A 16116-nucleotide genomic window follows, 5' to 3' on the forward strand; every position below is an offset into this window, starting at 1 on the left:
ACCCTTCATTACGACTGGTACACGTTCTCATTGCCTCCATTATTATCTAACCTCCTCCATGAGCCCCAGTTGTAATCCCTGCATGTCCTGATCCCACGTTCTATCATGAGCGAGACCCCTCAACAGTTACAGGATTTCCAGTCCATAAGTACCGCTGCTGTAGCAGCCTCAGTTGAAAAATCCCTGTCCAAGGTGTTAACTCAATACCTGCCTAAGCCTTCTGTTCGTGGGCAGGTCACCACACTGACACTTGACTTGAATGACTATATTGGCTCAGAGGCTTCCACAAGGGATCATTCCTCCTTGGCCAAATGCCATTGGAAATTTGCTGGCTCATTTTTGGCTTAATCCAAAGGGAAGGCACCAGTTTAGTACTCCAAACATATAGAGGTAAAAGACCTGCCTCTTCTGTCTTTTCCTCCGTTGGCAGTGTTAGACAAATTGCTGATGAACATCAGAGGAGGACATCCCACAAATGCAATCCCAACATATAAAGGATTCTGTAGTGGGAGAACACCTCTATCGGGGTGAAACACAGTCACCCTTCATACAGGATGAGGAAGGCATGTACATGGATACACTGGGTATCCCATTGTTTGATACGAGGTCCATCAGACACCCCAGGTTCTCAGAATAGAGTCTACCAGACCATCTTGCCAGGTTCATTCATTAATGGTTTAGGAAATCTCAGGAACATAAGGTATGGACCTTGTTTTTTCGTGTGGTTCCTTGACTTTGTGTTGTTTGGGCATTATTTTGGCATATGGGGTAACTGTCCCTTGCGGTCTTCAAGATCTGGTCAACTCCTCTCTTCATATATGAATCAATGCTCCCAGTATCGACTGCTATGTTGACTAGATGGATCTACTGGTTCCTGTTGTTAGGGGGGTAGACTACAATTTTGGAGTCCATTCGGTTTGGGGTGAGGCGGTGGCTTTTTCTAGCGGGGGCATCTCTCACCGATAGTATACATTCTGCAAATTGGACCCACAAAGATATTTTTCTAATATTTTTTTTGTCCTTCTTCCCACACCTCTTTTGCTATACTTTCACAGCAATAAAAATGCATATATGATGCCTCATGTCATGTGTTAAAATAGCAGTTTATGCTAACATTTTGTATCTATAATCTTAATTTTAGTAATGACATGAGGCAAATATGTTCCCTTTCTTCTTCATTCCACCCTTGCATTGCTTTTTCTCTAAGGTTTATATATTTCCATTGCATTTTATATATTCTTTAGTATTTACTTGTTATGTGGGTAGTTATGTAGTTATTTGTTTTCTATGCTAGTTTTGTACAGTCTAGTTTACTTTTGGTTTGCATAATGTGTTTGGTTTTATGTTATTATAGCAAGTTTATTATGCTGACATTATGACATTCAGATGATTTCACATATTTCTCTTTCTTTCAGTTTGATCCTCACTCACTTACAACAGGAGATGGTTTGCAAGTTATCTAAGGTTAGACTTTCCGACTGTTTGAGCATCTAACAAGACATGTTTAATTGATTGTCTTATTTCTTCCAAATTGTTTGTGTATATTTGTTATTTGCTAGTTCATGTCAAAGTAAGAGGAAGTGCTTGGACTGTCACATGGTAGCTCTTTTCTTATTGGTTGTTAGTTTGAGTGTTAGTTTTAGTTTTTTATCTGTGTTGTTGGAGTTCAGTAAAGAGAGTTTAATGCAAAATATTTTCCTACTATAATTACTAAATTTAAGATTATAGGTGCACTACGCTAGCATAATCTACAATTCAGTTTTATTTCAGTTTGATTTTTGCCTGACATTCCTTCTGTTATTTTACCACAATTACCAGTATAGTGATATATAGGATACATAGGAACACCTTTAGAACATTTATTAAATTGATATATTCTTGCTTAATACAGTTCATGTTATACATTTTGTATAAGAAATAAAAAAGGATATTTTATTAAGAAATATAGTGTGATTCTGACTTCATATTGAACACCCCATGACTTTTTCTAAAAATGAAATTAATGTCAAAGCACAGCTATGGTTTTAAGCAGCAAGTTGAATGTTTTAAGATGTAGTCATTAAACTTAACTAACACAATAACACCTATGAGAATTCTTAACTACACTTCAGTCTCTTCATTAAGATAGTACTTTAAGATAGTTCACAGTATCATTAGAAAGGAACAGATGGCAAGCAGTATGTGAAACGTACGTTCAATTTAAATAAAGGTTTTCCATAATATCCATATATAGAACTTGGCAATAAAACTGTAATATACTAACGCTTTTACTGAAACCTCATTTAAATACGATTATTCAAAAATCAAATGCAGCACTTTTTTGTGCAGTCAAAATCTGATTTCCCATATTAAAAAGGACATAGTTTCAAAGATTTTCAACAAGACTTTTTATGCCTACCCAAACGTCTCCATACAAGAGACTAGCTACAAAATCCTATCGACATGGTAAGAAACTCCACAAGACATACACAGATTCCACCAAGGTGAATCCCCATTATGTTGGCGATGTGGTGAAAAGACATAGGACACATGTGGTGGCACTGCAGTCATGTCAGACCATTCTGGGAAATGATTAACTCCAAACTAAAGGAGATATCTGGAGGGGCAGTCCCATGTGAAATAGACACTATGGTGCTGCTCAACGTAGACGTCCCTATGCGGACATTTAAATACTCCCTTGCATTGTTTATGCTAGCGGCCGCTAAATTAGTGATAGCGACCAACTGGAAAAATTTGAAACAAATAGGACACAGGGATTGGGTCACGAGGGTAGAACAATTTAGAGTGATGGAGGAACTCAGATGGACGTCTATGGGGAAGGCAGCAAGATACATAGAAATTTGACAACCATGGATATCATACTTGAACGATAAGCCTTCCATAAGGGGAGCGACAAAAACATAAGAATTAAAAATTGCGAACTCCCTGAAATTAAAATAAAAACAAGCAAATTAACTGATATCATGATAATAAACACAAATTAAAGGATAAACATTTAACTAAATTAGTAAGCATAACCCAAGAGAAGGGAATTAACCCACAAAGATAACAATGGCATCCGACATGCTCAAAGAGACACTTAGGAATAAAATGCAATAAATAAACGCACAGGGACTAAGCTGACGTATTTCAAGGAATACAAATTGTAAGAGTTGTGTAAAGCAGGAGTATTCTAGTGCCAAGAGAAGGGACATAACTGATCGTGGGCTTTTGTCCCTCGCCTCCTTACCTCAGAAAGTAGTGCCTAAGGAGGAAAATGGACAGAATAAGCCCAGTGTAGGGCTACATAACAGTCAGTTGAACAAAGTTGTTTGGTTTGTATTTTAACATGTGTTTCCTTTCTCCCCACCCCCCAACTCTCTCACTCTTTTCGTGCCACCTCCCCCCCACCCAAAATGCCCTCCCACCATTCCCCCCCCACTCACCCCGCCCTCCTCCCGCTTACTTAACACTTCTTGAAAGGAATATTGTTAAGGAAGCAAACAGGCCCGGACTGGCCATCGGGCATACCGGGCAAATGCCCGGTGGGCCGCGATGGCCGTGGGGCCGAGGCCGGCAGGGGAGATCACAGGATCTCCCCTGCCAGCCTCTGCAGGGCCAGCGCTACCCGAGCGCCGGCCCCGCTCTGTGCCTCCATGGGCCGGTGGGGAGATCAAAGATCTCCCTCACCGGCCCAGAGGCACTGACAGGCGGCCGCTTACTGGGGTGTGAGGGAGGGAGGCAGGAGGAGAGAACACCGGTGGAGCTCTAGCCAGCAGCTCCGCCGGGTCCTCTTGCGGGATTCTGAGCGTTGCCGCGGTTACCGCGGCAACGCTCAGATCTCGCGAGAGTGAACTCTAGCCTGCAGGGGCTAGAGTTCACTCTCACCACTGGACCACCAGGGAAGGAAGCTGCAGAAAGGATCCCCCCTCCCAGGCATAATGTAAGAAGGGAGGGGGGATATTAAGCAACTGCCCCACCTCCACTAGGACCACCAGGGATCAGGAAGCACCCTCCATTGCACCACGGCACCCCCCCATGGAAACCCGGCTTCCCACCCCCTCCCAGGCTAAAGGTAAGAAGGGAGGGGGAGGGGAATATAAATATAAATGTTTATTTTTTATTATTAATAAAAAAAATATATATTTAATTTTAAATACAAAATACACTCACACTAACAGCCCCCTCACACACACAGCACTCCCAGACACGCACAGCACCCCCAGACACACACAGCGCACCCCCAGACACACACAGCGCACCCAGAAACACACAGCACTCCCAGACACACACAGCACACCCAGACACACACAGCACTCTCAGACACACACAGCACCCCCAGACACACACAGCATCCCCAGACACACACAGCACCCCCAGACACACACAGCACCCCGATACACAGCGCCCCCCCAGACACACACAGCGCTCCCAGACACACACAGCACTCCCAGACACACACAGCGCTCCCAGACACACACAACACCCCCCAGACACACACAGCACCCCCCCAGACACACACAGCACAGCCCCCAGACACACACAGCACAGCCCCCAGACACACACAGCGCACCCCCAGACACACACAGCGCACCCCCAGACACACACAGCACCTTCAGACACACACACACACACATATATATATATATATATATATATATATATATATATATATAATTTATAATATATATATATATATATATATACATATATATATAATTTATAATATATATATATATATATATATATATATATATACATATATATTATTAATGTATAATATATATATATATATATATATATATATATATATATAATTTATAATATATATATATATATATATATAATTTATAATATATATATATATATATATATATATACACACACACACACACACACACACACACACACTACAGCACCCCTCACACTGCACCACTAAACACATTACGCTCCAGATAAACGCTAGATCCCTTGCCCTATATGCACTCTTAATCCTCGGCACACATACACACACACACACTCTCCCCTATACACACTCTGGGTCCTTTACACAATAGATCTCCTACACACACACACACAATGCACCACCTACACACACATTACATTCCTTGTCAGCAAACACATACAACTTTCTCTCAACACACCCTCTCTACAACCCCTACACACACTACGTCACCTATGCCCACACACTACAGCCCGTATGCACACACTTGTTACATCCCCTATAACACTATCCCCCCCTATACACACACTCTCTACAGCCCCTAGCCACACATATTACACCACAAACACAAATTAAATTTACCTATTTACACAATAGCACACCACACTCTACACACACACGCAATCCCACAAGCAGGCTCCAAACACATGCACCATACACTTTCCTGGCCCTTTTGTCCTCTGGTATCCCACTTGTGGAGACACCAGAGACAATTTAAAAGCAAACACAGCGCAAACATGTTATTACATTTGCTTGTGCTGCGCAGAACAAATTCAGGGCCTTTTTCTAATGCCAGAGCTCTTCAGTGGGGCTCTGCGCATTGAACCAACATGCTCACTTTGAGAGGGGGTGTGCTTGTCATTAGTGATGACAAAACACACCCTCTCTGGCCCCGCCCCCTTCTTAGGGGGCCGCTCTGATTGAAAAATGCCCGGGCCTAATTTTTTTCCCAGTCCGGCCCTGGAAGCAAATGAGATATATGTTGTTATGTACTCATAAGAATGTCTTATTACCTGTAGTACATGACTGATATTTCCTATTGTAAACTTTTGAAATATGCAATCCTTTGTTATACTCAAAATTCTTCAATAAAAAGAAATTCAATAAAAAATAAATAAAAAAAGGACATAGTTTCATCTTGAAGACAATATTTTTAGCAAAAAGCAAATGGTATAAGATATAGAAAATCCAATTACCCATTTCAAAAAGAATGTGTAAACTAAAATTAAAGAATGGAGTTATCACTGTAATTTTTCAAGGACGTACAACTCACACTAATTAAATAACAAAATCACATGTAAGACCCTTATTTTGCTGTTAAAAAGGAACTGTCACGTCTTTAGATATTACAACATTGAATACAACTTTAAAAACCATCTATAACTTAATCATTTTTCACATAATACTCTGTTTTCTTTTAAATGTATATAAAAGTTGTAGAAAATGGAATCACAATCCAGTTCAGTATATGCATAGCCTGGTAGCACATTGAAGGAAAGAGAAACTTTGTTTAATTTTTTCTTTGTCTTTGAATGCTTTTCCATGCTGAATATCAGGTGCAAAGGACAGAGTCTATAACAATGATTGACAGGGTGGATGCACTCAGTTGTAGGATGCAGCAGTGTGGATTTCAACATTTAAATTAGTTTTTCAGACCGAACAAACACATATATTTTAAACATAGGAGATAAATAAGCCTAATATTAAAAGTCATTGAAAGTGACATCACCCTTTTAAGCAAACAGCTGCCCAGTTCCCTGTAGATTTTGAACAATGTCACCACAGGAATTACTGGTCTGATCTACTCAGAGTCATGCATGTGTGCAATCAGGGTGATGTATAAAGCAGGAGATAAATGAGAACTATAACCCTGAGAAAAAGGATTGCTATACATTCTACACATCCACTGGTTGGAGACTGGATGCTTTGCGTTTCCAGAACATGGTAAACTGCATATCCTGGAGTATTTTCCTGTGGAAACAGTAATGTTATGAACAAGCAATAACGTCAACATTAAAGTAAAGTGTATTGAATATTGTGCTTGAAATAGATAAAACCGTGTGTATCGTAATGCATCTAGCTTTTTTTCAGTTTTGGTACTACTATCAGCAATAATGAAAGGTCACAACTAGTGCACTATAGAGTTCCTTGACATACAAGATATATTTAGAGATAGCTATTTAAGATATGTTTTTCCAAGATAATTCCAAGGTAATAAAGTCTAATTAAAACTTTTAAGTTTGTATATTTCTAATATTCTAAAGTAATTGCTTTTAGAGAGGTTCTAGTAACTTCTATATCTAAACACATTAACATCTTTAATTCATTCTAATTGCTGATATTGATTGTCTAATAATAATAATCCAGTGGAAATAGTAAAACTTCTAAATGTAATAGTGAGGTGCGAAAGGGCTATACATTATAAAAAAAAAAACTGAATGATCCTACAGTGCAAGAGTGCAGGCATGTGTGTTCACCTCCCACAATACATACAATACATCACCACTGCTGACTTGGATGCCATACTCCATCAAATGGTTTTAAATTATCCTTTATTCAAAAACAAAATAATATTTGGGCAAAATGTGCAAGGGGGGGGGGGGGACAAAAACGGAGATGCCAACACCTTCCATACCATACAAACCACTTCTCCAGAGACTTCTGAGGAATACCTTCTCGAGACTTGGCTGTCAAAGCTCTCTGACTGGTTTGCTTACTATCCAATCAAGCAAACCACTCTTATTCATATTGCATAGCCATTTATAAGGTCTGTCCTAGCTATCATAGCTCAATCTCCATGGAGCCACCTAGATGCATACTTTGTATGTGAAGATTTTTTTTTATTAAGGTTGAGGATGGGGGACACTGAATTCTGCCTGGGGGAAGGGAGGACATAATGATGTCCCTTCTGCTTATTTTATAAAATATCCCCAACTGCTGTTGCCCAACACGTGTGGGGATAAAGCTGCGGACAGCAATATGTCCTCCCCTCAGTACATATTTTAAATTCCCCCACCTGATGCCCATGGATGGCAGTAAGGGGAGACTATATCTCCCTTTTTAAACAGGCCCAAACCCTGTGGCATGGGGCCTTTCTAGCAACTAGGCAGCAATAGATACCCGGTCTTTAGGTTTAGCCATGCAGCAGGAAGGGGCATTAGGAGTTGTTAAACCTCACTTATGGTAATATGGGGAACTTACTGACCCTCATAAGGTTTTTTTATTTAAGTACCTATTTCACTTTATTAATGTGGTGGCTGGCTAGCAAGTGCGGGCAAACAGCCACATTATTAACTCTCACATTGCATAGGGTTATTTAGCTATGAAAGCAAGTGAACAATATTCTGCTGGATGCATTCAGAACTTATTCAGTTTTAAAATCTGTGCTTTTCAATCGCATAGGACTCGCATGTGAAAGCATTTATTTTAATCTTGACACTGAATGCATCCAGGCAGTTACTGCAGATTCACTCGGGCTGACTGAATTCTGACCGTATTTAGTGTTAGTGAATATGAGAATTTACAATGTAGTTATAACTGTAATTTTCACCAGATTTTGTCCATCAAAATCTAGTGTTTAGTGAATAACCCATAGTGAGCTCTTTCTATTACCTACATGGAAATGAAACCTCGGTAGTACAACCCTATATTAGAGCAATATTTTCCAACCCAGTTCCAAGGCACATTAGCATTCTAGCAGAGTTATTCACTAATGTGCGAATTTAAATTGAATTTGAAATATAAGAGCTCAGTTTGTTAAACTGAAAGCATAGCTGACTTAGAGAATGTTTCCAGTCTGGCTATTTTGATCTTAAATTTAAAATGTACTTTACATTCTCATTTAAAAAAAAAATATCCTGATTGCAAATGACTTAGGAAATTCCTAAATCCTGCTGGTGTACCCTGAGAACTGACCTGGGAACCACTTATTTAGGGTAATCTTATGTATTGCTCTTATTTATTGGTGACACTGACTTACTTTAACTTGTCTTTTGATATTTTCCATGTATATCAATTTATACCTTGTATTAACTGCAGAAGAGATGCAAAGGCCTACATTTTCTGAATTACCGTATTTTTTGCTCCATAAGACGCACTTTTTTTCCCCTCAAAAGTGAGGGGAAATGTCTGTGCGTCTTATGGAGCGAATGTGAAGGTTTACTTACCTGTCTTGTAGGGTTTCTCGGCAGCACAGGGCGCACCGCGGTACTGGAACTTGAATTTCATGTTCCGGTTTCCGGCGGGACTGAAAGGAAGTGCGCACTCAGCTCAGTGTGCGCACTTCCTTTCAGTCCCGCCAGAAACCGGAACATGAAATTCAAGTTCCAGTACCGCGGTGCGCCCTGTGCTGCCGAGAAACGCTACAAGACAGGTAAGTAATTATGGGACATGGGGAGGGGGACAGTATGGGAGAGGCAGGGCCGCCACCAGAAATTTTGGGGCCCCTAACTCGGCTCAGGGTCTGGGCCCCCTGGGGCCCGCCTCCAAATACCGCCCACTGGGTCCACACACAGACACAAACGCACACACTGATACAAAAGGACACAGATACATACTAACAGACACACATACTGAAACAGACATACATGCATACAGGCATACATACTGACACATACTGAGACATACACACAGGCATACATAGTGACAGACAGACACATAATAACATACATACAGAAATTGACATACATACATACACACACACACACACATTCATACAGGCACTGACATCCATACACACATACATTCATAATGGCATACAGACATACACTCATAATGGCATACAGACATACAGACTGACATACATGCATATATACAGACATACTGACAGACATACATGCAAACAGACATCCATACACACAGACCTACGTTCATAATAATATGCAGATATACATTCATACTGACATACAGACATACATATATACATATAGAATGACATACAGACATACATATATACATACATAGACATACATACATAGACATACATACATGTATGCATACAGACATACACAAACATACATAGACAGACATACATATGTAGACATACATGCATGCAGTCAGACAGACATAGACATACACACAGACATACATACAGACATACATCCAGATATACAGACATATACATACATACAGACAGACATACATACATAGACATACACACAGACATGCATGCAGACAGACATACATACACATACATACATGCATACAGACAGACACATACATGCATACAGACACACAGACAGACAGACATACACATACATGCATACAGACAGACATACACATACATGCATACAGACACAGACATACGCATACAGACACACAGACATACATACAGACAGACACATACATGCATACAGACACACAGACAGACAGAGACAGACAGACATACATGCATACAGACACACAGACATACATACAGACATATGATACACATACATGAATACAGACACACAGACATACATACATACAGACACGCATACAGACAGACAGACACAGACAGACAGACATACACATACATGCATACAGACAGACAGAGACAGACATACATACACATACATACATACATACAGACAGACATACATAGACATACATACATACAGACACACAGACATACATAGACATACACACATACATACATACATGCATGCACACACACAGCCACCATTTTCCAGCCACCCTCCTGTCTCTTACCTTTTCTTTGCAGGAGGGTGGCTGGGGATGATGGGAGTCGGCGCTGCTCCCTCTTCATTGCCTGGCTCTCCCTCTTCACGGCTGGCTGGGCGGGCGGGCGCGTTCCTCCCGCGCGGAGTGAGCTGGGAGGAAGTGAGCACTTCCTCCCAGCAGCACTTGCGGCTGCTTTTTTTTTTAAAGGGGCCCGGTCGCGCTATACAACGGCCACAGCGCTGACCGGGCCCCTGAAGGAGGGGGCTCATCGGGTGGCCCTAAGTGTGTGGGCCACCCGATGGGCCCCACACGTGGGGCCCGGGCGGCCGGGCCCCCCAGGGCCGCCGGGCCCGTGACAACTGCTATGGTTGTCACCCCCTGATGGCGGCCCTGGGGAGAGGAGAATATGGGAGAGAAGAGAAGACTATGGGGAGGGGAGGGGAGGGGAGGGGGGATGAAGACTATGGGGAGGGGAGGGGAGGGGGGATGAAGACTATGGGGAGGGGAGGTGAGGGGGGATGAAGACTATGGAGAGGGGAGGGGGATGAAGACTATGGGGAGGGGAGGGGGGATGAAGACTATGGGGAGGGGAGGGGGGATGAAGACTATGGGGAGGGGAGGGGGGATGAAGACTATGGGGAGGGGAGGGGGGATGAAGACTATGGGGAGGGGAGGGGAGGGGGGATGAAGACTATGGGGAGGGGAGGGGGATGAAGACTATGGGGAGGGGAGGGGGGATGAAGACTATGGGGAGGGGAGGGGAGGGGGGATGAAGACTATGGGGAGGGGAGGGGGATGAAGACTATGGGGAGGGGAGGGGGGATGAAGACTATGGGGAGGGGAGGGGGATGAAGACTATGGGGAGGGGAGGGGGGATGAAGACTATGGGGAGGGGAGGGGGATGAAGACTATGGGGAGGGGAGGGGGGATGAAGACTATGGGGAGGGGAGGGGGGATGAAGACTATGGGGAGGGGAGGGGGATGAAGACTATGGGGAGGGGAGGGGGGATGAAGACTATGGGGAGGGGAGGGGGATGAAGACTATGGGGAGGGGAGGGGGGATGAAGACTATGGGGAGGGGAGGGGGGATGAAGACTATGGGGAGGGGAGGGGGATGAAGACTATGGGGAGGGGAGGGGGATGAAGACTATGGGGAGGGGAGGGGGATGAAGACTATGGGGAGGGGAGGGGGGATGAAGACTATGGGGAGAGGGGAGTGAAGACTATGGGAGGGGGGGGAGAAGACTATGGGAGGGGGGGACACTATGGGACAGGGGAGAAAAAAAATATTCTGAACAAACTGTCCCATAGTAAGAAACACTATGGGACAGTTTGTTCAGAATATATTGTTTTCTGGGATTCTTCCTCTAAAAACTAGGTGCGTCTTATGGTGAGGTGCGTCTTATGGAGCGAAAAATACGGTAATTTCTAAGATCATATGAATTTTTATGATAATAGGGTGTGGCCATTTCCTGTTTTAGCCCTTGAATCTGGATGTTGGTAATGAGCATCTTGCTTGCACTGTATTACCTGTTAGAATACATGTAATTTCCCTAACAATGCTTATAAGCTATCAACTATAGGGTATGTTCACACATATTGTGCTATTTTATTGCTAGCGTTCTATTGTGCTTATCAACTTCACAAGTATGCTTACTGCTTTAGCAACTGTTTTTTTCCAATCTCTTTAATTAAGACAGGTAGCAGACATGTTGATGTATAGAAATATGAACAAATAATTGCATAAAATACAGTTGCAAAAAGCCAAAGTATATTCAGTTTCCACTGATAACTTAAAATCAAAGGCAAGTTATGAAAAAATGTATTCTTCGTACAACTTGCTATTGAATGAATATGACTGTACTTTTTGCAGTGTTTTTTCCCCTCAGTGTTTATTTATAAACCTAAGCTTAAAATGAAACATATAAACTTTATTTTAATAGCAAAACTAATGAAGCCTAGATGACTTTGCATTCATTATTGTATTCTTTGATTTTGCTTTTAATACCCTAATGAGATATAATTGCTGTTCATGAATTTCAGTCCACGACATGCATTAATTTAATAAAGGATCATGTCAAAGAACTGATTTACTTCATGAACCACAAATTTAATAAGTAATTAAGGAGAAAAATCAACATCTGTGTACAAGGACCACAATTTCACAATCCAATGGACCTTAAAGAAATAATTAATTTAATTGTGTTGAAAAAAAATTATTATTATATTTTTTTTATCTACAATGTTATTTTACAATGCAAAAAATGCAAGGTTCTAATGTTGTGTGTTAATTGAATTGACTATTTATATACTTATTCCTTTGATCATAACCTATGTTTTTCTCTTGTTTCTCTGAGCTTGAAATGTTCCTTTCTAAACTGAAGAGCTCTTGTCTATGAAATACAATTTTATGATTGTATTGATATCTACTACAATGTGATTTCTCAATTGCTGTATGGCATGGATTGTGCAACAAAATGTACAGCTTAATGTAGTTGTTCTGGTGTGTATAGTATGTCCCTGAAGGGTTTTTAATGTAAACATTGAATCGCTCAACAGCCATAGGCGTGCGCACAGGGTGTGCCGGGTGTGCCTGGGCACACCCTAATCCCCGCGGCACGCCTGTGAGTCCTGCAGGAACGCGTGGGAACAATGTTCCCACTGTTCCTGCAGGCACTCTTCCCCCCCCCCCAAATGCCCTCCACCTCCCCCCGTGTTCACCCTGTCATGGGGGGGCAGCAAGAGGTGATGGACACCTCTCCCCCTCCCCTCCCCCCCCCAGGTCGGGTGCCTGTCACCATCCGCGGCGAGGGAGCTGTGTGCTGTCTGCTCCCTCTCGCCGCGCGCCGCTTGCTGATGCCGGGAGCCGGAATATGACGTCATATTCCGGCTCCCAGCTACTGTAGACAGCCCGCGCGGCGAGAGGGAGCAGACAGCACACAGCTCCCTTGCCGCGGCTGATATGGAGAGAGGCGCCCGCCCCACTGGACCCCAGGGACAAAGTCCACGCCAGCACTCCAGGTAGGGAGGCTGGGTGGACAATTTTTTATAAAAAAATAATAATTTGTGAGTGTATGTGAGTGTATGTGTGTGTAAGTGTGTGTGTGAGTGTGTCTGTAAGTGTGTGTGTCTGTGAGTTTGTGTGTGTGAGTGTCTGTGAGTTTATGTGTGTGTGTGTGTGTGTGTGCCTGTAAGTGTGTGTGTGTATGTGTGTATGTGAATGTATGTGTGTGTCTGTGAGTGTGTCTGTGAATGTATGTGTGTGTGTCTGTGAATATATGTGTGTGTGAGTGTATGTGTGTGTACGCGTATATATATATATATATATATATATATATATATATGTGTATATATATATATATATATATACACACACACAAGTGTATATTTTTTTTTGGGGGGGGGGATCTTGGGAGAGTTCCCACACTTTATTCCCCAGGAATAAAGTGTGGCTCTGCTCTAAGCCTCCATGGGCCGGCGGGGAGATCAAAGATCTACCTCACCAGCCCACAGCAGCATGGAGGGAGGCAGCAGAGGACCCGGGGAGCTCTAGACAGAAGCTCTGCCAGGTTCCTCTCGCGAGATCTGAGCGGTGCGGCGGCAATGCTCAGATCTCGCGAGAGTGAACTCTAGCCCCGCAGGCTAGAGTTCACTCTCCCTTGGACCACCAGGGATGACAGCAAGGATCCCCCCTCCCTACATAAGGTAAGAATGGAGGGGTGTTATTTACTAATCTGCCCCCACCTTCACAATCCCCCCAAACATACAGCACACACACATACAGCACCCACACACACACAGCACCCTAACACAAACAGTGCGCACACACAGCACACAAACAGCACCCACACACACCGCACCATCACACACAGATCATCCTCACACATACACACATAGCACGCTCACACACACAGTACACTAACAGCACCCTCACAAACACACACACACACAGCACCCTTACAACACACAACACCCTCACACACAGCACACTAACAGCACCCTCACAAACACACACAGCACCCTCACACAAACAGCATACTCACACACAGCACACTAACAGCACCCTCACACACAAACAGCACCCTCACACACACACCACACAAACAGCACACAAAGCACACAAAGCACACTAACAGGACCCTAACACACAGCACACAAACAGCACCCTCACACACAAACCGCACCCTCACACACAGCACACTACCAGCACCCTCACCCACATAGCACACTACCAGCACCCTCACACAGCACACACACAAACAGCAGTATATGTATGTGTGTGTATATATATGTATATATATATATATATATATATATATATATATATATATATATATATATACATGCGGCGTGTGTAATGCAATAGGCTGCGCACGCCTATGTCAACAGCATATGTTGTTTATGTGAGTTGTTTAGAGTTTCATAAAAGTGTGCTGAGAATGGACAGCAAACAACATTATGGTTCAGGTTATACATTGTGAATAAGAATGAGATGAGGTGTACTTGCATTCTTAATCTGCATTTGCTTGTTGGTTGTCTTTTAGCCCCTTGGAATTTGATGCAGACTGCCATTCTGGAGAAATCCGCATTGGTAAACTCAAGTTTGGTAACATTCATTATCTTCCATGGTTGAAGCAGGCAAACTCCTTCTTCTGGGGCTTCCATGCTTCTGTTCCTGGAAAGGAAGCCCCGGTGATATTAGAATTGGTTAGCTTGGAGGGTGTCTGTAATTGTTTTGCGCTCTTTGCGGCATTTCAATGTTGCTGCAGAAATGAGGGCAAATACTTGAATGGAGGAATATTCCACCATTTTTTTTTTTTTTTTTTATGCCATGGGTAGAATTTCGAATCACAAAACAATTTTTTTTATCCATTTTCCATTTAGTTTGTTTTGATTATTCATCCATATTGGGCTTTGAAATACAAAATTTTGGATGAAATGCAGATCGCCTGAAATTTGTTTGAAACCAAGTTAACAAGTCTAATGTATAACGCATGTGCAAGAATGTCTCAATAGCAAGGGTCAACAACGGAGTCTTCCTTCTATTGCTGCCATAAACATCTATTTTAGTAAAGTGTTTATTGTTTAAGCTTGCTCCCATTTACTGTATTTTTAATCCCAGCTCTGTAGTTGTCAGGCTTGCTGCCCACTTACCACTACAGTTGACTGGCTGTTCCCCTGCTTCCTCCGGTGTTCCATCCAATGCAGCACGATTGGCAGCGGGATTTACTCAGCTCCAAAAATATGAGCCAGGACGGTAAAATCCCCATCTGTTGATACATTGTAGGACCTTATATGTCTCCACTCAGAAAAGTCCTCCTTCGAACTCTCAAACAGCCATAATCTCATAACAGACATTATGTACAGTTCACTACTACGAGAATTGAATTCAAGAAATTCCAACACAGAGAAGGCCATAATTAGTTGCATTAGAAAAAACACACTTTTTCTTAGTTTCTAGCAAAGTAGTTTTTGCCTTTTTTTGGGACCAACAGCAGAAACAGATGAGAGAAATACTGAATGTGATGATTGCAAGTCTTTTTTTTCAGCCTATGTAACAATGTAAGATGCTTTAATTAATGTAATGAAAACCTTTTGTCTTTCAGCTTGAAACATCATTATCATGTCCTGTAATCAGGGCCGGAATGGGAATTAAAAGCAGCCCTGGAAAAAAATATTTACCAGCCCCATAATGTGTTGCGCCAGCATAGTGTGCAGATACAGAGTTAGAACAGATAACTTAACATTAAAAA

The sequence above is a fragment of the Pelobates fuscus genome, chromosome 1 (assembly GCF_036172605.1).
Source record: "Pelobates fuscus isolate aPelFus1 chromosome 1, aPelFus1.pri, whole genome shotgun sequence".
Taxonomy (NCBI): domain Eukaryota; kingdom Metazoa; phylum Chordata; class Amphibia; order Anura; family Pelobatidae; genus Pelobates; species Pelobates fuscus.